The 22,480-nt window shown below is 47.1% G+C and overlaps 7 non-coding genes and 3 pseudogenes across 7 annotated transcripts; all 10 read right to left on the bottom strand.

Moving 5' to 3' along the window:
* Window positions 1-1,084: 1,084 nt before the first annotated feature.
* Window positions 1,085-1,302, bottom strand: LOC130349743 (U2 spliceosomal RNA; annotated as a pseudogene).
* A 302-nt stretch (window positions 1,303-1,604) lies between these two features.
* LOC130349708 (U2 spliceosomal RNA) lies at window positions 1,605-1,795 on the bottom strand. Its single transcript, XR_008886982.1, has one exon. It is a non-coding gene; the product is annotated as a U2 spliceosomal RNA (small nuclear RNA).
* A 2,078-nt stretch (window positions 1,796-3,873) lies between these two features.
* LOC130349713 (U2 spliceosomal RNA) lies at window positions 3,874-4,064 on the bottom strand. The gene has a single exon (XR_008886987.1). It is a non-coding gene; the product is annotated as a U2 spliceosomal RNA (small nuclear RNA).
* A 2,099-nt stretch (window positions 4,065-6,163) lies between these two features.
* LOC130349726 (U2 spliceosomal RNA) lies at window positions 6,164-6,354 on the bottom strand. The gene has a single exon (XR_008886998.1). It is a non-coding gene; the product is annotated as a U2 spliceosomal RNA (small nuclear RNA).
* A 2,096-nt stretch (window positions 6,355-8,450) lies between these two features.
* Window positions 8,451-8,636, bottom strand: LOC130349731 (U2 spliceosomal RNA). Its single transcript, XR_008887003.1, has one exon. It is a non-coding gene; the product is annotated as a U2 spliceosomal RNA (small nuclear RNA).
* Window positions 8,637-14,025: 5,389 nt separating this feature from the next.
* Window positions 14,026-14,243, bottom strand: LOC130349742 (U2 spliceosomal RNA; annotated as a pseudogene).
* A 2,065-nt stretch (window positions 14,244-16,308) lies between these two features.
* Window positions 16,309-16,501, bottom strand: LOC130349735 (U2 spliceosomal RNA). Its single transcript, XR_008887007.1, has one exon. It is a non-coding gene; the product is annotated as a U2 spliceosomal RNA (small nuclear RNA).
* Window positions 16,502-17,194: 693 nt separating this feature from the next.
* On the bottom strand, window positions 17,195-17,354 carry LOC130349740 (U2 spliceosomal RNA; annotated as a pseudogene).
* A 2,068-nt stretch (window positions 17,355-19,422) lies between these two features.
* Window positions 19,423-19,613, bottom strand: LOC130349707 (U2 spliceosomal RNA). Its single transcript, XR_008886981.1, has one exon. It is a non-coding gene; the product is annotated as a U2 spliceosomal RNA (small nuclear RNA).
* Window positions 19,614-21,702: 2,089 nt separating this feature from the next.
* Window positions 21,703-21,893, bottom strand: LOC130349706 (U2 spliceosomal RNA). Its single transcript, XR_008886980.1, has one exon. It is a non-coding gene; the product is annotated as a U2 spliceosomal RNA (small nuclear RNA).
* Window positions 21,894-22,480: the final 587 nt, after the last annotated feature.

Here is a 22,480-nt window from a genome sequence, read left to right as displayed (position 1 = left end):
GTAAACTCGATCACCCGCCCGGGCTTCGTGGAATCCCCATGGCCTCCCCCTAGCACTACCACCGGTGGGCCCCCCGATGGAGCACCAGAGGTCTTGGGCCTGGACCCATCAGTACCTGCCATCTGGGGTTTGGGCATCTTAAAAAAGGACGTCTTTTGTCCTGTCCCCTCTTTGGGTGGGCCCAGCCTTGACCCACCCATCGTAGTTTTTGCTTTATGGGGACAGGAATTAAAATCGTGATTTTCCTCTCCGCAGAGGTTGCACCTTATCGTATGGCTACATCTTGAGGCTATGTGACCTTCTTGGCCACACCTATTGCAGCGAATCACACGCTCCGCGCCGCAGGTCTCCTGGGTGTGGCCAAACCTCAAGCAATTTCGGCAATACATAGGCATTTGAGGATAGAACAGGAAGCCCCGAACTCTCCCGATGGCAAAATTTGGGGGCGGATGGCAAAGACCCCCAATACCACCGGGATCCTTACGGAGCTTGACCCAGAACTTCCTCTTGCCGTTCCAGAACCGCACGGAGTTCAAGATTTTGTTTGCGAATCGCACCTCTTCGCAGTATCGTCGAAGAAAAGTGGCTATATCCTCCGTGGTCACATGAGGGCTGTGCATAGCCACCACCAACGGTATATGTTCCTCACCATAGAGGAACTGGAACGAAAGACCGTCGAGTCGATCGTCCCTCTGGTCCGCACCAGACAAGGTTGCATAGATGTTATCGCAACACGCCGTGGCCGTGAAGGTGACGGTATACAGGCCACGGCTTTCCTGGTCATTTAGACACAGGATGTCCTCCCTATTGAGGCGGAAGTAGTCAAGAAGAATCACCTCCGCAATGAAGCGGAGGTTCTTCAACTGACGATGGCTCTCCGACACCTCTATGCGGATGGTATTTCGCATCGACATTTCCCCAGAGGGGAAAGCCCAGGAGAACGGCATCTTCCACACCCAGGGACTAAGCCCCTTCCCCAATAGCAGCAGGGGCTCGGAATCCCGCTATAAAAGCGGAACCCTTACCCAAGGCAGAGGTCGGGGGTACCCTAGGTGCTTCCGAAGCTACAGGTAACGCTCAACGTACCGAAAATGCCTTCTGAGACACAAGGTCCCAGAGACAGGGGGATCGCAACCCGTTGTCTGTGGACTAAGCCCGCTCCCCAATAGCAGCAAGGGGGTGAAGTCCCTCCGTAAGGAGAGACAATCCCCCAAGGCCGAGAAGCGGGGTACCACAGACACCTTCCGACCAGACCAAATGCAGATACTACACTTGATCTTAGCCAAAAGGCCGAGAAGCGATCTTTTTTCACCCACCCGCTATCAAGGCAGCTGCCTATCATGTCATGCCCTACCTGCACAGGTGTGCTGGCTACTCAAATGATCCAATTAAGGAGGCCATTTAGTCAGCAGCAGCAGAAGTCCTGTGCCTGGACGCTCCAACAGCGGCCAGACACAAGCAGAAGCAGAAGCAGCAGAAGCAGCAGCAGCACCACCTTTTGTTTTTTGGCTGCAGCAGCAGCAAGGCCCACAGGGCTGGCTAGCTGGCTAGCCAGCAAGCAGGTAGCAATGAAAGTAGGAATCTTTCTTTTTAACCCTGTAAGGGGGTGGTGCACTGTACCCGAAGATACTGCCATATCGGGTCAATGCATAGGGCGACGGAAGCAAGCTTCGAAATCGGCCCCCGTTCTCAAAAATCCATTTAATATATGGTCCCCAGATAGGGGACGTATCAGATATTAAACTGATAAGAACAGATACTACACTTGATCTTAGCCAAAAGGCCGAGAAGCGATAACCGTGAAAGGGGCGGGCCCAACAAGGTGCCCTTCATGGGCACTATCACTGCTTGCTGTCAGGGAGGCTGCCAGACAATTTTCCATGCACACTCTGGGCTGGGGGGCAGTCAACCACCAGTACACACAGCAGAACCTAAACCCATACCATTATTGCTAAGCAGCAAGACAGGGGCCCATTGCACTCCCACGGGGCCTTTTTAAATGCAATCCATAACCCGGATTTGCCAGGAACCCTTCTTACTCCTCCTACTTGCATGTGACACTGGGCTTAGGATCTGCATAGGAAACACACACACAAGCACACACCTACCTTTGTTGCCTGCAGATGCCTCCTTGGCTGTCCCCAAACGGTATCAAACCAACACCCACGGGAAGCTGTAAGCATAGAGGACATGCCTGCACCCCATTGGACTTACCTGTGTGGGTTAAACCCGGGTTATTTGACAACCTATGGCGGTGATGGTTCTGCTCAGGCAGAGCAGTGCTGATGCTCCTCATAAAGCTGTCGCTGCTGTGAAGGTTCTAGGTGACATCACAAATCCCTATGGTTACATACACAACAAAGCTGGGTTGTTGTTGTTTACACTCTGCAAGGCCTGTGGAAGTGAGTGACATCATAGCACTGTAGTTCTGAGGGTTCTAGATGGATGCAACAATCTCCTGTTGCTTCTATGAAGGCCATAATAGACGACATCACCAAACAGCTCCATAGTCACATACACAGCAAAGGAGAGATGTTGTTTAAACCTAGTGATGTCAGTGGTATTGAGTGACATCACAGCACAGTGCTAAGGCTCCTGGGCCTGGACACAGCAGCGGCTGCAATATCTCAACGGAGAATACGTTTATATATATGTGTGTGTGTGCGCGTATATATATATATATATATATATATATATATATTTCTCCGCCGAAATCACTTTTAAACCCATTTCCACCTTTTTTTCCCTTCTCTTCCTCTTACTTTTTTTTCACGTTTTTTTACGTTTTTCTCCTTTTCGCCTCTTTTCTGGGCGTATTATTCTTCTTTTTCTTCTTTTTTTTCGTCTAATGCATACCCCATCAGTGCAGCAATGCTTATTCAATACCGCCAGCAGATGGAGACACTGGGGGATAATTTTCTAAGGATTTATACTGATTTTTCCTGTCTGAATTTGTCGCACAGAAAGTTGCAGGCCAAATATGTGTGACATTTCTGCGACTTTAGCTTCTAGAGCATTTTTACAACATTATACATAGGTGCTGAATACATAAAAAGCGACTGTTCAGCGACAGACAAGTCGCATTGGCTGAAAGTAGGCCAGAATGTCAGTCCATGTTGGAGCAGGTTTAGATACAGTCTAAAGTATAGATCTCAAAGTCTGTGCACAGAATTTAGCAAGGGCCTCGCACCTTCTGATGCATCAGGTAGGTGCACAATAGCATAGCCTAACCCTCTGTACTTTGGTCTATATTGATGCGGGACATAGACAGCCAGCTGATGACCAATCCATTAGTGCAATGGATGGCTGGAAGCATTTGTCTTTGCCTTTGCAATACCACAGAAGCAATGCATGGTCAATGTACAGCAATGACACACCTGTGTGAACAGCCAGGAGACCCCCCCCCCCCCATGTTATGTTACATAGTTACATAGTTAGTACGGTCGAAAAAAGACATATGTCCATCAAGTTCAACCAGGGAATTAAGGGGTAGGGGTGTGGCGCGATATTGGGGAAGGGATGAGATTTTATATTTCTTCATAAGCATTAATCTTATTTTGTCAATTAGGAACATTCAGCACCCACCCGCTATCAAGGCAGCTGCCTATCATGTCATGCCCTACCTGCACAGGTGTGCTGGCTACTCAAATGATCCAATTAAGGAGGCCATTTAGTCAGCAGCAGCAGAAGTCCTGTGCCTGGACGCTCCAACAGCGGCCAGACACAAGCAGAAGCAGAAGCAGCAGAAGCAGCAGCAGCACCACCTTTTGTTTTTTGGCTGCAGCAGCAGCAAGGCCCACAGGGCTGGCTAGCTGGCTAGCCAGCAAGCAGGTAGCAATGAAAGTAGGAATCTTTCTTTTTAACCCTGTAAGGGGGTGGTGCACTGTACCCGAAGATACTGCCATATCGGGTCAATGCATAGGGCGACAGAAGCAAGCTTCGAAATCGGCCCCCGTTCTCAAAAATCCATTTAATATATGGTCCCCAGATAGGGGACGTATCAGATATTAAACTGATAAGAACAGATACTACACTTGATCTTAGCCAAAAGGCCGAGAAGCGATAACCGTGAAAGGGGCGGGCCCAACAAGGTGCCCTTCATGGGCACTATCACTGCTTGCTGTCAGGGAGGCTGCCAGACAATTTTCCATGCACACTCTGGGCTGGGGGGCAGTCAACCACCAGTACACACAGCAGAACCTAAACCCATACCATTATTGCTAAGCAGCAAGACAGGGGCCCATTGCACTCCCACGGGGCCTTTTTAAATGCAATCCATAACCCGGATTTGCCAGGAACCCTTCTTACTCCTCCTACTTGCATGTGACACTGGGCTTAGGATCTGCATAGGAAACACACACACAAGCACACACCTACCTTTGTTGCCTGCAGATGCCTCCTTGGCTGTCCCCAAACGGTATCAAACCAACACCCACGGGAAGCTGTAAGCATAGAGGACATGCCTGCACCCCATTGGACTTACCTGTGTGGGTTAAACCCGGGTTATTTGACAACCTATGGCGGTGATGGTTCTGCTCAGGCAGAGCAGTGCTGATGCTCCTCATAAAGCTGTCGCTGCTGTGAAGGTTCTAGGTGACATCACAAATCCCTATGGTTACATACACAACAAAGCTGGGTTGTTGTTGTTTACACTCTGCAAGGCCTGTGGAAGTGAGTGACATCATAGCACTGTAGTTCTGAGGGTTCTAGATGGATGCAACAATCTCCTGTTGCTTCTATGAAGGCCATAATAGACGACATCACCAAACAGCTCCATAGTCACATACACAGCAAAGGAGAGATGTTGTTTACACCTAGTGATGTCAGTGGTATTGAGTGACATCACAGCACAGTGCTAAGGCTCCTGGGCCTGGACACAGCAGCGGCTGCAATATCTCAACGGAGAATACGTTTATATATATGTGTGTGTGTGCGCGTATATATATATATATATATATATATATATATATATATATATATATATATATATTTCTCCGCCGAAATCACTTTTAAACCCATTTCCACCTTTTTTTCCCTTCTCTTCCTCTTACTTTTTTTTCACGTTTTTTTACGTTTTTCTCCTTTTCGCCTCTTTTCTGGGCGTATTATTCTTCTTTTTCTTCTTTTTTTTCGTCTAATGCATACCCCATCAGTGCAGCAATGCTTATTCAATACCGCCAGCAGATGGAGACACTGGGGGATAATTTTCTAAGGATTTATACTGATTTTTCCTGTCTGAATTTGTCGCACAGAAAGTTGCAGGCCAAATATGTGTGACATTTCTGCGACTTTAGCTTCTAGAGCATTTTTACAACATTATACATAGGTGCTGAATACATAAAAAGCGACTGTTCAGCGACAGACAAGTCGCATCGGCTGAAAGTAGGCCAGAATGTCAGTCCATGTTGGAGCAGGTTTAGATACAGTCTAAAGTATAGATCTCAAAGTCTGTGCACAGAATTTAGCAAGGGCCTCGCACCTTCTGATGCATCAGGTAGGTGCACAATAGCATAGCCTAACCCTCTGTACTTTGGTCTATATTGATGCGGGACATAGACAGCCAGCTGATGACCAATCCATTAGTGCAATGGATGGCTGGAAGCATTTGTCTTTGCCTTTGCAATACCACAGAAGCAATGCATGGTCAATGTACAGCAATGACACACCTGTGTGAACAGCCAGGAGACCCCCCCCCCCCCCATGTTATGTTACATAGTTACATAGTTAGTACGGTCGAAAAAAGACATATGTCCATCAAGTTCAACCAGGGAATTAAGGGGTAGGGGTGTGGCGCGATATTGGGGAAGGGATGAGATTTTATATTTCTTCATAAGCATTAATCTTATTTTGTCAATTAGGAACATTCAGCACCCACCCGCTATCAAGGCAGCTGCCTATCATGTCATGCCCTACCTGCACAGGTGTGCTGGCTACTCAAATGATCCAATTAAGGAGGCCATTTAGTCAGCAGCAGCAGAAGTCCTGTGCCTGGACGCTCCAACAGCGGCCAGACACAAGCAGAAGCAGAAGCAGCAGAAGCAGCAGCAGCACCACCTTTTGTTTTTTGGCTGCAGCAGCAGCAAGGCCCACAGGGCTGGCTAGCTGGCTAGCCAGCAAGCAGGTAGCAATGAAAGTAGGAATCTTTCTTTTTAACCCTGTAAGGGGGTGGTGCACTGTACCCGAAGATACTGCCATATCGGGTCAATGCATAGGGCGACGGAAGCAAGCTTCTAAATCGGCCCCCGTTCTCAAAAATCCATTTAATATATGGTCCCCAGATAGGGGACGTATCAGATATTAAACTGATAAGAACAGATACTACACTTGATCTTAGCCAAAAGGCCGAGAAGCGATAACCGTGAAAGGGGCGGGCCCAACAAGGTGCCCTTCATGGGCACTATCACTGCTTGCTGTCAGGGAGGCTGCCAGACAATTTTCCATGCACACTCTGGGCTGGGGGGCAGTCAACCACCAGTACACACAGCAGAACCTAAACCCATACCATTATTGCTAAGCAGCAAGACAGGGGCCCATTGCACTCCCACGGGGCCTTTTTAAATGCAATCCATAACCCGGATTTGCCAGGAACCCTTCTTACTCCTCCTACTTGCATGTGACACTGGGCTTAGGATCTGCATAGGAAACACACACACAAGCACACACCTACCTTTGTTGCCTGCAGATGCCTCCTTGGCTGTCCCCAAACGGTATCAAACCAACACCCACGGGAAGCTGTAAGCATAGAGGACATGCCTGCACCCCATTGGACTTACCTGTGTGGGTTAAACCCGGGTTATTTGACAACCTATGGCGGTGATGGTTCTGCTCAGGCAGAGCAGTGCTGATGCTCCTCATAAAGCTGTCGCTGCTGTGAAGGTTCTAGGTGACATCACAAATCCCTATGGTTACATACACAACAAAGCTGGGTTGTTGTTGTTTACACTCTGCAAGGCCTGTGGAAGTGAGTGACATCATAGCACTGTAGTTCTGAGGGTTCTAGATGGATGCAACAATCTCCTGTTGCTTCTATGAAGGCCATAATAGACGACATCACCAAACAGCTCCATAGTCACATACACAGCAAAGGAGAGATGTTGTTTACACCTAGTGATGTCAGTGGTATTGAGTGACATCACAGCACAGTGCTAAGGCTCCTGGGCCTGGACACAGCAGCGGCTGCAATATCTCAACGGAGAATACGTTTATATATATGTGTGTGTGTGCGCGTATATATATATATATATATATATATATATATATATATATATATATTTCTCCGCCGAAATCACTTTTAAACCCATTTCCACCTTTTTTTCCCTTCTCTTCCTCTTACTTTTTTTTCACGTTTTTTTACGTTTTTCTCCTTTTCGCCTCTTTTCTGGGCGTATTATTCTTCTTTTTCTTCTTTTTTTTCGTCTAATGCATACCCCATCAGTGCAGCAATGCTTATTCAATACCGCCAGCAGATGGAGACACTGGGGGATAATTTTCTAAGGATTTATACTGATTTTTCCTGTCTGAATTTGTCGCACAGAAAGTTGCAGGCCAAATATGTGTGACATTTCTGCGACTTTAGCTTCTAGAGCATTTTTACAACATTATACATAGGTGCTGAATACATAAAAAGCGACTGTTCAGCGACAGACAAGTCGCATCGGCTGAAAGTAGGCCAGAATGTCAGTCCATGTTGGAGCAGGTTTAGATACAGTCTAAAGTATAGATCTCAAAGTCTGTGCACAGAATTTAGCAAGGGCCTCGCACCTTCTGATGCATCAGGTAGGTGCACAATAGCATAGCCTAACCCTCTGTACTTTGGTCTATATTGATGCGGGACATAGACAGCCAGCTGATGACCAATCCATTAGTGCAATGGATGGCTGGAAGCATTTGTCTTTGCCTTTGCAATACCACAGAAGCAATGCATGGTCAATGTACAGCAATGACACACCTGTGTGAACAGCCAGGAGACCCCCCCCCCCCCATGTTATGTTACATAGTTACATAGTTAGTACGGTCGAAAAAAGACATATGTCCATCAAGTTCAACCAGGGAATTAAGGGGTAGGGGTGTGGCGCGATATTGGGGAAGGGATGAGATTTTATATTTCTTCATAAGCATTAATCTTATTTTGTCAATTAGGAACATTCAGCACCCACCCGCTATCAAGGCAGCTGCCTATCATGTCATGCCCTACCTGCACAGGTGTGCTGGCTACTCAAATGATCCAATTAAGGAGGCCATTTAGTCAGCAGCAGCAGAAGTCCTGTGCCTGGACGCTCCAACAGCGGCCAGACACAAGCAGAAGCAGAAGCAGCAGAAGCAGCAGCAGCAGCAGCACCACCTTTTGTTTTTTGGCTGCAGCAGCAGCAAGGCCCACAGGGCTGGCTAGCTGGCTAGCCAGCAAGCAGGTAGCAATGAAAGTAGGAATCTTTCTTTTTAACCCTGTAAGGGGGTGGTGCACTGTACCCGAAGATACTGCCATATCGGGTCAATGCATAGGGCGACGGAAGCAAGCTTCGAAATCGGCCCCCGTTCTCAAAAATCCATTTAATATATGGTCCCCAGATAGGGAACGTATCAGATATTAAACTGATAAGAACAGATAAGGTTTCAACAAAATTTTATTGAATAAATAAGAAACCATACAAAATTTAAAATGCAAAATAATAAAAGGTTCACAAAAGTTTTAAAATACAAATAATAAAACCAGTAATAAAAGGAGAAAAAATAAAAATGGCAGGATAAAACATTATACAAATGTCATAAAAACTGATTATACTGTTATTTCGTTCCATAGAGGCAGACACCACATGGATGCTGCCTCGCTGGCCCCCAACTGTTTCTTGTCTCTTAGGTAATAGATGTACATCTCACTCAGGGCCAGCTTTATACAGTTTTTAACATCAATAAAATCATGTTTAAAAAGTAAGATGTTCCTAACTTTCCAGATGGCATTTTTAAAACAATTAATAATCATCCAGCAGATCATCTGCTGTTTAAAATTGGGGCAGTTAAAAAGACCGTAAAAGACACATTCGTGATTAAAATCTTTTAGGCCGCAGGCCCACTTCAAAAGTGGGCCTACCTTCCTCCAAAGCTCCCGTGCAAAAGGGCAGTTCCAAAATATGTGCAGCACCGTTTCGTCCACTCCGCAGCCATCTCTCGGGCACTTGGCTCTCGCCACCAGTCCTCGCCTGTGCTGAAACTCACGAGTAGGGAGGCACTGGTGGACGATTGCCCAGGCAAGATCCCTGTGTACATTCGCCAGAAACTTCCCGTACACGTTCCGCCATACCTTTTTGGATCTTGCCTGTGTGAAATTGGACACTGCCAGGGTAACCTCACTCCGCCTGAGGACCTTTGATACCTTTCTCTGGTCCCCCAGTATGTCAGGCTCCAAATCTTGGAGACCTAGGAGCCTGACTGTCTTTTCCAACACCACATAATGTTTTGGGGGACACAGAAGCACCGGAGCGTTCAGAGGGATGCGCAACCATCTTTTAAAAACCATGCCCGCAGCGTACCTTAAAAAGCAGCTAAAAATGCCATTGGATTTAATAATTTTAAAACAGAAACAGAAATACTTTATGTAAAAGAAAGTAAAAAGGTTAGGAACATCTTTCCCGCCATTATCTTTACTTTTGTACATAAAATCACGCTTTAATTTCTCCATTTTTGAACCCCATAAAAAAGTAAAAACAATTCTAGTTACTTTTTTAATGTATAAAATAGATGGAGGAAATACCATGGCAATGTATAGCATAATAGGGAGTAAAACCATCTTTATTATTAAAATCTTCCCCTCCATGGTAAGGTTTCTAAGATTCCACATTAAAATCTTCTTCTCCATCTTAGCTATAGCTGAATCCCAGTTAGGGCTCCCATCATTGACCTGGTTAAAAACAATACCTAAAACTTTAATTTGATCCTGTTGCATTGTGACTCCTGGGGTGATGGATGAATCCCAGGAGCCAATATAAAAACAGTCACATTTATCTGTGTTTAGCTTAAAACCAGAGACCTCGCAGAAATAGCTGGTGTTCCTCAATGCCCCCCTCATGGATGGAGAGTCCGGGCACAGTATGGTGACATCATCCATGTACCCCAACACCTTTAGATGGGTCCCTCCTCCACCAGGTATCGGTACGCCTCTTACTACCCGGTCTTTTCTGAGGAGGGCCATCAGTGGTTCGATTGCGCAAATAAAAAGGAGTGGGGACAGGGGGCAGCCCTGTTTGACACCTGATAAAAGAGGAACACCGCTGGTTAAAAAGCCATTAACAGAGACTTGACTAAAACAGGATCGGTATAAAAGCATGATTCGGCTTAAAATCGTTTCAGGCACTGCCATCTTTTTAAGAACTAAAAACAGGTATTCATGGGAGACCCTATCAAAGGCTTTTTCAAAGTCTAAGGATAAAATTGCTACAGTTTGATTTCTATCCTTAAAATACCATAAAACATCTCTTAAAATATTTAGGGATTCAGCTATAGACCTTCCAGGTACCCCACAAACCTGATTTGGGTGAATTAATTTATGAATAAAAGGTTTAAAACGGACAGCTAATAACTTGGCTAAAACTTTATAATCAACATTTAAAAGTGTGATGGGGCGCCAATTTTTTAGCATATCCTTTTCACCCTTTTTAAAAAGTAATGATACAATCCCCCTCCTCCAGGAAGGGGGAAGTTCATTAACAATAAAAGTTTCTTTATACAATAAAACCATATCATCCTTTAAAATATCCCAAAAAGCTAAATAAAATTCGATGGGTAAACCATCTTCCCCAGGGGCCTTCCCACTAGAAAAACTTTTAAAAACAAATAAAAGTTCATCTAAGTTAAGATCACGGGATAAAACCTCCTGGTCTAAAACATCTAGCTTAAAATCAAGGGAATTAAGAACATGTTCTAAAAAGGATGGATTAAGATCTTTCTTATTAAAAAGAAGCTGGTAGAAGTTAAAAACTGCATCTAACATGCCTTTTGGAGTGGATTCACCCTCAAGGTTTTGGATGATATCCCTCCTATTCATCACTTTTTTAAAAAAGAAACGGGAACATTTCTCGCCCTCCTCCAGGTGCTGCACATGTGAGTTAAAAATGATTTGTTTCCCTTTCTTTTCTATGGCATGTTTTATTTCAGTTTTAAGGTTTAAAATATCATTTTCTACATCCATACCAGCTTCTTTCAATTTAAAAAGTACATTTAAACGCATGTTAAGAACATAAAACCACTGTTTTTCCATTTTTGCCTTCTTCTTACCTGCTTTGATAAAAAAAAATCTGATTTTAGATTTGGTGCCCTCCCACCAGTGCAGCATAGGCTCGTGGGGTTTTCTTTGTGATTGCCAGCATTGGTAGGTCCGCACAAACTCCTCTTTTATCTCAGGGTCCTCTAGGAGTGTGGTGTTTAATCTCCAGAGGCCCCTTTTTGCTTTTTGCTCCCCCTCTAGCTCCAGGCCCACCAAGAGGAGCTTATGATCAGAGAAGATATTCTGCTCGAGCGTGCATTTCAGGGGTTTAAAAGCTCTAGAGGAAAAAATAAAATCGATTCTGGAGCTCACTCTTCCATTGGACCATGTGGCGCCTGGGTCCTCCGGCAAGAGATCCTTCCAGCAATCTTTCAAATTAAAATCATCAATAAAATTTTTAAGCAGGTAAGAAGTGCGGTCTTTACGATTAATATCCCCACCCTGCCGGTGTTCCCCATCACGTATGCAGTTAAAATCACCTCCCACCAGCAGGGGGGAAGACCCAACACAAAACAGTGGTAAAATTTCAAATAGTTCTGCCCGCTCCTGTTTATCAGGAGGGGCATACACATTTAAAACACGAATTAAAAGTCCATTAAAATATAGATGAATTAAAAGAGCTCTGCCAGGCACAATCTCAGTTACTGTATGAATAGAAAAGGACTGGCCTCGGCAGAGCAGCCCAACACCCACAGAACGACAGTCATTTGCACCGGACCATATGGATGGGCCCAGCTTCCAGTCTTCTTTTAAGTCTTTATAGTCCATTTTACTAGGGATTCCACATTCTTGTAGCAGGCAAAGGTCAAAGTCACATGTCTCTAGATAAGAAAATAAAGCAGCCCTGCGATCAGGGCTCTTTAAGGACCTCACATTGAGTGAGGCAATTTTTACAGGGATAGGCATAGTTTATGGAGAGTCCGTGCTTGGAGAATCAAAGTCAATAATAAGCTGCGTACCGTCATCCCCCGCCTGCGGGGTCATCAGCTCCTTGATGTTCTGAGGGTCGGAGCTTGAGATCGATGATGCCCCGACCCTGAGCTCGCTCTCGTCCGAACTACGGCACGCCGCTTTCCTTTGAATGTCTTCCTCTTCTTCTTCTCTTTGTCTTTTAAATGTCACACTGCTGTCCATATCCTCTGTGTTGCTCTCACTCGATGTAATCTCTGGCCCCCGGCTGATGGATCTGCGTCTTCTTTCATCATTTGACGACTGGAACTGCTGCACAGGGGCCTGTGAGGCCTCTTTTCCGGAACCTTTGCCGCTACCTTGGGAAGTTTTCATCGCTTGTTCCCCAGCAAGCGTTGCTGAGGACTGTTGCTCCAACTTCCCCATCGATCGACGATGGCCAGTTTTACCCACCGGGTCCACTGCTGGCGGGGCAGCAAACCCTGGTTTGGCGCCACTTGTCTTCTTGGCCCTGTCCTGTATAGGCGGAGTAACAGGACCGGGCTCAGACCTGGCCACCTGGCTCCCCTTCCGGCGGGCTTTCACCGGGGCCTCTTCGTCCGGAGCAGGGCGACCCTGGGCCAAGCCAGTACCTGGCTTATGCTGCAATTTTGGGTCCACTTTTGCCCCCACCGAGGCCCGTCGGCTGCCACCCGCCACAGGTGAGCCCCCTTCAGAAGTTTCGGCGGGCTCTTGAGCCAGGTAGGAAGTCGATCGACGTCTTTCAATTTCCCGGGCAGTAAACTCGATCACCCGCCCGGGCTTCGTGGAATCCCCATGGCCTCCCCCTAGCACTACCACCGGTGGGCCCCCCGATGGAGCACCAGAGGTCTTGGGCCTGGACCCATCAGTACCTGCCATCTGGGGTTTGGGCATCTTAAAAAAGGACGTCTTTTGTCCTGTCCCCTCTTTGGGTGGGCCCAGCCTTGACCCACCCATCGTAGTTTTTGCTTTATGGGGACAGGAATTAAAATCGTGATTTTCCTCTCCGCAGAGGTTGCACCTTATTGTATGGCTACATCTTGAGGCTATGTGACCTTCTTGGCCACACCTATTGCAGCGAATCACACGCTCCGCGCCGCAGGTCTCCTGGGTGTGGCCAAACCTCAAGCAATTTCGGCAATACATAGGCATTTGAGGATAGAACAGGAAGCCCCGAACTCTCCCGATGGCAAAATTTGGGGGCGGATGGCAAAGACCCCCAATACCACCGGGATCCTTACGGAGCTTGACCCAGAACTTCCTCTTGCCGTTCCAGAACCGCACGGAGTTCAAGATTTTGTTTGCGAATCGCACCTCTTCGCAGTATCGCCGAAGAAAAGTGGCTATATCCTCCGTGGTCACATGAGGGCTGTGCATAGCCACCACCAACGGTATATGTTCCTCACCATAGAGGAACTGGAACGAAAGACCGTCGAGTCGATCGTCCCTCTGGTCCGCACCAGACAAGGTTGCATAGATGTTATCGCAACACGCCGTGGCCGTGAAGGTGACGGTATACAGGCCACGGCTTTCCTGGTCATTTAGACACAGGATGTCCTCCCTATTGAGGCGGAAGTAGTCAAGAAGAATCACCTCCGCAATGAAGCGGAGGTTCTTCAACTGACGATGGCTCTCCGACACCTCTATGCGGATGGTATTTCGCATCGACATTTCCCCAGAGGGGAAAGCCCAGGAGAACGGCATCTTCCACACCCAGGGACTAAGCCCCTTCCCCAATAGCAGCAGGGGCTCGGAATCCCGCTATAAAAGCGGAACCCTTACCCAAGGCAGAGGTCGGGGGTACCCTAGGTGCTTCCGAAGCTACAGGTAACGCTCAACGTACCGAAAATGCCTTCTGAGACACAAGGTCCCAGAGACAGGGGGATCGCAACCCGTTGTCCGTGGACTAAGCCCGCTCCCCAATAGCAGCAAGGGGGTGAAGTCCCTCCGTAAGGAGAGACAATCCCCCAAGGCCGAGAAGCGGGGTACCACAGACACCTTCCGACCAGACCAAATGCAGATACTACACTTGATCTTAGCCAAAAGGCCGAGAAGCGATAACCGTGAAAGGGGCGGGCCCAACAAGGTGCCCTTCATGGGCACTATCACTGCTTGCTGTCAGGGAGGCTGCCAGACAATTTTCCATGCACACTCTGGGCTGGGGGGCAGTCAACCACCAGTACACACAGCAGAACCTAAACCCATACCATTATTGCTAAGCAGCAAGACAGGGGCCCATTGCACTCCCACGGGGCCTTTTTAAATGCAATCCATAACCCGGATTTGCCAGGAACCCTTCTTACTCCTCCTACTTGCATGTGACACTGGGCTTAGGATCTGCATAGGAAACACACACAAGCACACACCTACCTTTGTTGCCTGCAGATGCCTCCTTGGCTGTCCCCAAACGGTATCAAACCAACACCCACGGGAAGCTGTAAGCATAGAGGACATGCCTGCACCCCATTGGACTTACCTGTGTGGGTTAAACCCGGGTTATTTGACAACCTATGGCGGTGATGGTTCTGCTCAGGCAGAGCAGTGCTGATGCTCCTCATAAAGCTGTCGCTGCTGTGAAGGTTCTAGGTGACATCACAAATCCCTATGGTTACATACACAACAAAGCTGGGTTGTTGTTGTTTACACTCTGCAAGGCCTGTGGAAGTGAGTGACATCATAGCACTGTAGTTCTGAGGGTTCTAGATGGATGCAACAATCTCCTGTTGCTTCTATGAAGGCCATAATAGACGACATCACCAAACAGCTCCATAGTCACATACACAGCAAAGGAGAGATGTTGTTTACACCTAGTGATGTCAGTGGTATTGAGTGACATCACAGCACAGTGCTAAGGCTCCTGGGCCTGGACACAGCAGCGGCTGCAATATCTCAACGGAGAATACGTTTATATATATGTGTGTGTGTGCGCGTATATATATATATATATATTTCTCCGCCGAAATCACTTTTAAACCCATTTCCACCTTTTTTTCCCTTCTCTTCCTCTTACTTTTTTTCACGTTTTTTTACGTTTTTCTCCTTTTCGCCTCTTTTCTGGGCGTATTATTCTTCTTTTTCTTCTTTTTTTTCGTCTAATGCATACCCCATCAGTGCAGCAATGCTTATTCAATACCGCCAGCAGATGGAGACACTGGGGGATAATTTTCTAAGGATTTATACTGATTTTTCCTGTCTGAATTTGTCACACAGAAAGTTGCAGGCCAAATATGTGTGACATTTCTGCGACTTTAGCTTCTAGAGCATTTTTACAACATTATACATAGGTGCTGAATACATAAAAAGCGACTGTTCAGCGACAGACAAGTCGCATCGGCTGAAAGTAGGCCAGAATGTCAGTCCATGTTGGAGCAGGTTTAGATACAGTCTAAAGTATAGATCTCAAAGTCTGTGCACAGAATTTAGCAAGGGCCTCGCACCTTCTGATGCATCAGGTAGGTGCACAATAGCATAGCCTAACCCTCTGTACTTTGGTCTATATTGATGCGGGACATAGACAGCCAGCTGATGACCAATCCATTAGTGCAATGGATGGCTGGAAGCATTTGTCTTTGCCTTTGCAATACCACAGAAGCAATGCATGGTCAATGTACAGCAATGACACACCTGTGTGAACAGCCAGGAGACCCCCCCCCCCCCCCCCATGTTATGTTACATAGTTACATAGTTAGTACGGTCGAAAAAAGACATATGTCCATCAAGTTCAACCAGGGAATTAAGGGGTAGGGGTGTGGCGCGATATTGGGGAAGGGATGAGATTTTATATTTCTTCATAAGCATTAATCTTATTTTGTCAATTAGGAACATTCAGCACCCACCCGCTATCAAGGCAGCTGCCTATCATGTCATGCCCTACCTGCACAGGTGTGCTGGCTACTCAAATGATCCAATTAAGGAGGCCATTTAGTCAGCAGCAGCAGAAGTCCTGTGCCTGGACGCTCCAACAGCGGCCAGACACAAGCAGAAGCAGAAGCAGCAGAAGCAGCAGCAGCACCACCTTTTGTTTTTTGGCTGCAGCAGCAGCAAGGCCCACAGGGCTGGCTAGCTGGCTAGCCAGCAAGCAGGTAGCAATGAAAGTAGGAATCTTTCTTTTTAACCCTGTAAGGGGGTGGTGCACTGTACCCGAAGATACTGCCATATCGGGTCAATGCATAGGGCGACGGAAGCAAGCTTCGAAATCGGCCCCCGTTCTCAAAAATCCATTTAATATATGGTCCCCAGATAGGGGACGTATCAGATATTAAACTGATAAGAACAGATTTTTTTTTTTTTTTTTTTTTTTTTTTATCTAAAGCCGAGGAACGTGCTTTCGATTCACCCAAAGTGCAAGAAAAAGTGCAAACGTGTTACACTAAAAAAACGTGCACAAAGGATGCGGTCTATCGCAAGCCCTTCTCCGATAGGAGAGAGGCCCCCCAACAAACCTTACCCTTCACCTCAGGACCAAAAGGTACCTGCGAGGTTCCAGGTTCGATGTCCCTTTTCGCCGAAGCTACTAGGGGACCACAAATGCTCCCGGCATCCCCCTTGGCGTTAGCCAAGGTATCTGCCCGCAGAGCCGATTACGGTAGGTACCCTGCCAAAGCAGGAGTACCCGGGGTGTTTGCAGGGAGGTGCGGAACCTAATGGCCACACACACCTCCCCTAGACCGCCAGGAGGGACACCCAGAAGGGCTACCGCATCCTGACCAATCCTGTGAACACACAACACGCAAAAAGTGACACAGTGAGACAAAAAAGAAATAAATAAGTGAATGTGTGCAGATATACTGCCCGGACATCCGGCCGGATCTATAAAAATTTCTCTGATCCTAGCCAGAAGGCCGGGAATCAAGAGGTGAGTGCCACAAGGTGAAGAGATTATGGTGCCCGTGCTTCAACTCAGTGAGTCTATTCTCCCAGTGAGTTTCGGCACCTCGGGGTCACCACTCCCCGAGGCACAAAAGTACCTCGGCTCTAGACCCTCTCAGCCTCATGGCGAGACCCGGAGGGAACAGGTCACATCGGGGCAGCCGTCGAGCTGATTCCTCAGAACCAGCCCCGGAAAGCCCTGGTACACCTGCATCCTCCATGCAGCACCCATCCCCACCAGCATGAAAACTGATAAGAACAGATACTACACTTGATCTTAGCCAAAAGGCCGAGAAGCGATAACCGTGAAAGGGGCGGGCCCAACAAGGTGCCCTTCATGGGCACTATCACTGCTTGCTGTCAGGGAGGCTGCCAGACAATTTTCCATGCACACTCTGGGCTGGGGGGCAGTCAACCACCAGTACACACAGCAGAACCTAAACCCATACCATTATTGCTAAGCAGCAAGACAGGGGCCCATTGCACTCCCACGGGGCCTTTTTAAATGCAATCCATAACCCGGATTTGCCAGGAACCCTTCTTACTCCTCCTACTTGCATGTGACACTGGGCTTAGGATCTGCATAGGAAACACACACAAGCACACACCTACCTTTGTTGCCTGCAGATGCCTCCTTGGCTGTCCCCAAACGGTATCAAACCAACACCCACGGGAAGCTGTAAGCATAGAGGACATGCCTGCACCCCATTGGACTTACCTGTGTGGGTTAAACCCGGGTTATTTGACAACCTATGGCGGTGATGGTTCTGCTCAGGCAGAGCAGTGCTGATGCTCCTCATAAAGCTGTCGCTGCTGTGAAGGTTCTAGGTGACATCACAAATCCCTATGGTTACATACACAACAAAGCTGGGTTGTTGTTGTTTACACTCTGCAAGGCCTGTGGAAGTGAGTGACATCATAGCACTGTAGTTCTGAGGGTTCTAGATGGATGCAACAATCTCCTGTTGCTTCTATGAAGGCCATAATAGACGACATCACCAAACAGCTCCATAGTCACATACACAGCAAAGGAGAGATGTTGTTTACACCTAGTGATGTCAGTGGTATTGAGTGACATCACAGCACAGTGCTAAGGCTCCTGGGCCTGGACACAGCAGCGGCTGCAATATCTCAACGGAGAATACGTTTATATATATGTGTGTGTGTGCGCGTATATATATATATATATATTTCTCCGCCGAAATCACTTTTAAACCCATTTCCACCTTTTTTTCCCTTCTCTTCCTCTTACTTTTTTTCACGTTTTTTTACGTTTTTCTCCTTTTCGCCTCTTTTCTGGGCGTATTATTCTTCTTTTTCTTCTTTTTTTTCGTCTAATGCATACCCCATCAGTGCAGCAATGCTTATTCAATACCGCCAGCAGATGGAGACACTGGGGGATAATTTTCTAAGGATTTATACTGATTTTTCCTGTCTGAATTTGTCACACAGAAAGTTGCAGGCCAAATATGTGTGACATTTCTGCGACTTTAGCTTCTAGAGCATTTTTACAACATTATACATAGGTGCTGAATACATAAAAAGCGACTGTTCAGCGACAGACAAGTCGCATCGGCTGAAAGTAGGCCAGAATGTCAGTCCATGTTGGAGCAGGTTTAGATACAGTCTAAAGTATAGATCTCAAAGTCTGTGCACAGAATTTAGCAAGGGCCTCGCACCTTCTGATGCATCAGGTAGGTGCACAATAGCATAGCCTAACCCTCTGTACTTTGGTCTATATTGATGCGGGACATAGACAGCCAGCTGATGACCAATCCATTAGTGCAATGGATGGCTGGAAGCATTTGTCTTTGCCTTTGCAATACCACAGAAGCAATGCATGGTCAATGTACAGCAATGACACACCTGTGTGAACAGCCAGGAGACCCCCCCCCCCCCCCCCCCCATGTTATGTTACATAGTTACATAGTTAGTACGGTCGAAAAAAGACATATGTCCATCAAGTTCAACCAGGGAATTAAGGGGTAGGGGTGTGGCGCGATATTGGGGAAGGGATGAGATTTTATATTTCTTCATAAGCATTAATCTTATTTTGTCAATTAGGAACATTCAGCACCCACCCGCTATCAAGGCAGCTGCCTATCATGTCATGCCCTACCTGCACAGGTGTGCTGGCTACTCAAATGATCCAATTAAGGAGGCCATTTAGTCAGCAGCAGCAGAAGTCCTGTGCCTGGACGCTCCAACAGCGGCCAGACACAAGCAGAAGCAGAAGCAGCAGAAGCAGCAGCAGCACCACCTTTTGTTTTTTGGCTGCAGCAGCAGCAAGGCCCACAGGGCTGGCTAGCTGGCTAGCCAGCAAGCAGGTAGCAATGAAAGTAGGAATCTTTCTTTTTAACCCTGTAAGGGGGTGGTGCACTGTACCCGAAGATACTGCCATATCGGGTCAATGCATAGGGCGACGGAAGCAAGCTTCGAAATCGGCCCCCGTTCTCAAAAATCCATTTAATATATGGTCCCCAGATAGGGGACGTATCAGATATTAAACTGATAAGAACAGATACTACACTTGATCTTAGCCAAAAGGCCGAGAAGCGATAACCGTGAAAGGGGCGGGCCCAACAAGGTGCCCTTCATGGGCACTATCACTGCTTGCTGTCAGGGAGGCTGCCAGACAATTTTCCATGCACACTCTGGGCTGGGGGGCAGTCAACCACCAGTACACACAGCAGAACCTAAACCCATACCATTATTGCTAAGCAGCAAGACAGGGGCCCATTGCACTCCCACGGGGCCTTTTTAAATGCAATCCATAACCCGGATTTGCCAGGAACCCTTCTTACTCCTCCTACTTGCATGTGACACTGGGCTTAGGATCTGCATAGGAAACACACACACAAGCACACACCTACCTTTGTTGCCTGCAGATGCCTCCTTGGCTGTCCCCAAACGGTATCAAACCAACACCCACGGGAAGCTGTAAGCATAGAGGACATGCCTGCACCCCATTGGACTTACCTGTGTGGGTTAAACCCGGGTTATTTGACAACCTATGGCGGTGATGGTTCTGCTCAGGCAGAGCAGTGCTGATGCTCCTCATAAAGCTGTCGCTGCTGTGAAGGTTCTAGGTGACATCACAAATCCCTATGGTTACATACACAACAAAGCTGGGTTGTTGTTGTTTACACTCTGCAAGGCCTGTGGAAGTGAGTGACATCATAGCACTGTAGTTCTGAGGGTTCTAGATGGATGCAACAATCTCCTGTTGCTTCTATGAAGGCCATAATAGACGACATCACCAAACAGCTCCATAGTCACATACACAGCAAAGGAGAGATGTTGTTTACACCTAGTGATGTCAGTGGTATTGAGTGACATCACAGCACAGTGCTAAGGCTCCTGGGCCTGGACACAGCAGCGGCTGCAATATCTCAACGGAGAATACGTTTATATATATGTGTGTGTGTGCGCGTATATATATATATATATATATATATATATATATATATATATATTTCTCCGCCGAAATCACTTTTAAACCCATTTCCACCTTTTTTTCCCTTCTCTTCCTCTTACTTTTTTTTCACGTTTTTTTACGTTTTTCTCCTTTTCCCCTCTTTTCTGGGCGTATTATTCTTCTTTTTCTTCTTTTTTTTCGTCTAATGCATACCCCATCAGTGCAGCAATGCTTATTCAATACCGCCAGCAGATGGAGACACTGGGGGATAATTTTCTAAGGATTTATACTGATTTTTCCTGTCTGAATTTGTCGCACAGAAAGTTGCAGGCCAAATATGTGTGACATTTCTGCGACTTTAGCTTCTAGAGCATTTTTACAACATTATACATAGGTGCTGAATACATAAAAAGCGACTGTTCAGCGACAGACAAGTCGCATCGGCTGAAAGTAGGCCAGAATGTCAGTCCATGTTGGAGCAGGTTTAGATACAGTCTAAAGTATAGATCTCAAAGTCTGTGCACAGAATTTAGCAAGGGCCTCGCACCTTCTGATGCATCAGGTAGGTGCACAATAGCATAGCCTAACCCTCTGTACTTTGGTCTATATTGATGCGGGACATAGACAGCCAGCTGATGACCAATCCATTAGTGCAATGGATGGCTGGAAGCATTTGTCTTTGCCTTTGCAATACCACAGAAGCAATGCATGGTCAATGTACAGCAATGACACACCTGTGTGAACAGCCAGGAGACCCCCCCCCCCCCCATGTTATGTTACATAGTTACATAGTTAGTACGGTCGAAAAAAGACATATGTCCATCAAGTTCAACCAGGGAATTAAGGGGTAGGGGTGTGGCGCGATATTGGGGAAGGGATGAGATTTTATATTTCTTCATAAGCATTAATCTTATTTTGTCAATTAGGAACATTCAGCACCCACCCGCTATCAAGGCAGCTGCCTATCATGTCATGCCCTACCTGCACAGGTGTGCTGGCTACTCAAATGATCCAATTAAGGAGGCCATTTAGTCAGCAGCAGCAGAAGTCCTGTGCCTGGACGCTCCAACAGCGGCCAGACACAAGCAGAAGCAGAAGCAGCAGAAGCAGCAGCAGCACCACCTTTTGTTTTTTGGCTGCAGCAGCAGCAAGGCCCACAGGGCTGGCTAGCTGGCTAGCCAGCAAGCAGGTAGCAATGAAAGTAGGAATCTTTCTTTTTAACCCTGTAAGGGGGTGGTGCACTGTACCCGAAGATACTGCCATATCGGGTCAATGCATAGGGCGACGGAAGCAAGCTTCGAAATCGGCCCCCGTTCTCAAAAATCCATTTAATATATGGTCCCCAGATAGGGGACGTATCAGATATTAAACTGATAAGAACAGATACTACACTTGATCTTAGCCAAAAGGCCGAGAAGCGATAACCGTGAAAGGGGCGGGCCCAACAAGGTGCCCTTCATGGGCACTATCACTGCTTGCTGTCAGGGAGGCTGCCAGACAATTTTCCATGCACACTCTGGGCTGGGGGGCAGTCAACCACCAGTACACACAGCAGAACCTAAACCCATACCATTATTGCTAAGCAGCAAGACAGGGGCCCATTGCACTCCCACGGGGCCTTTTTAAATGCAATCCATAACCCGGATTTGCCAGGAACCCTTCTTACTCCTCCTACTTGCATGTGACACTGGGCTTAGGATCTGCATAGGAAACACACACACAAGCACACACCTACCTTTGTTGCCTGCAGATGCCTCCTTGGCTGTCCCCAAACGGTATCAAACCAACACCCACGGGAAGCTGTAAGCATAGAGGACATGCCTGCACCCCATTGGACTTACCTGTGTGGGTTAAACCCGGGTTATTTGACAACCTATGGCGGTGATGGTTCTGCTCAGGCAGAGCAGTGCTGATGCTCCTCATAAAGCTGTCGCTGCTGTGAAGGTTCTAGGTGACATCACAAATCCCTATGGTTACATACACAACAAAGCTGGGTTGTTGTTGTTTAC

The sequence above is a fragment of the Hyla sarda genome, unplaced genomic scaffold (assembly GCF_029499605.1).
Source record: "Hyla sarda isolate aHylSar1 unplaced genomic scaffold, aHylSar1.hap1 scaffold_921, whole genome shotgun sequence".
Taxonomy (NCBI): domain Eukaryota; kingdom Metazoa; phylum Chordata; class Amphibia; order Anura; family Hylidae; genus Hyla; species Hyla sarda.
This window is presented reverse-complemented; position numbering and strand designations above follow the sequence as displayed.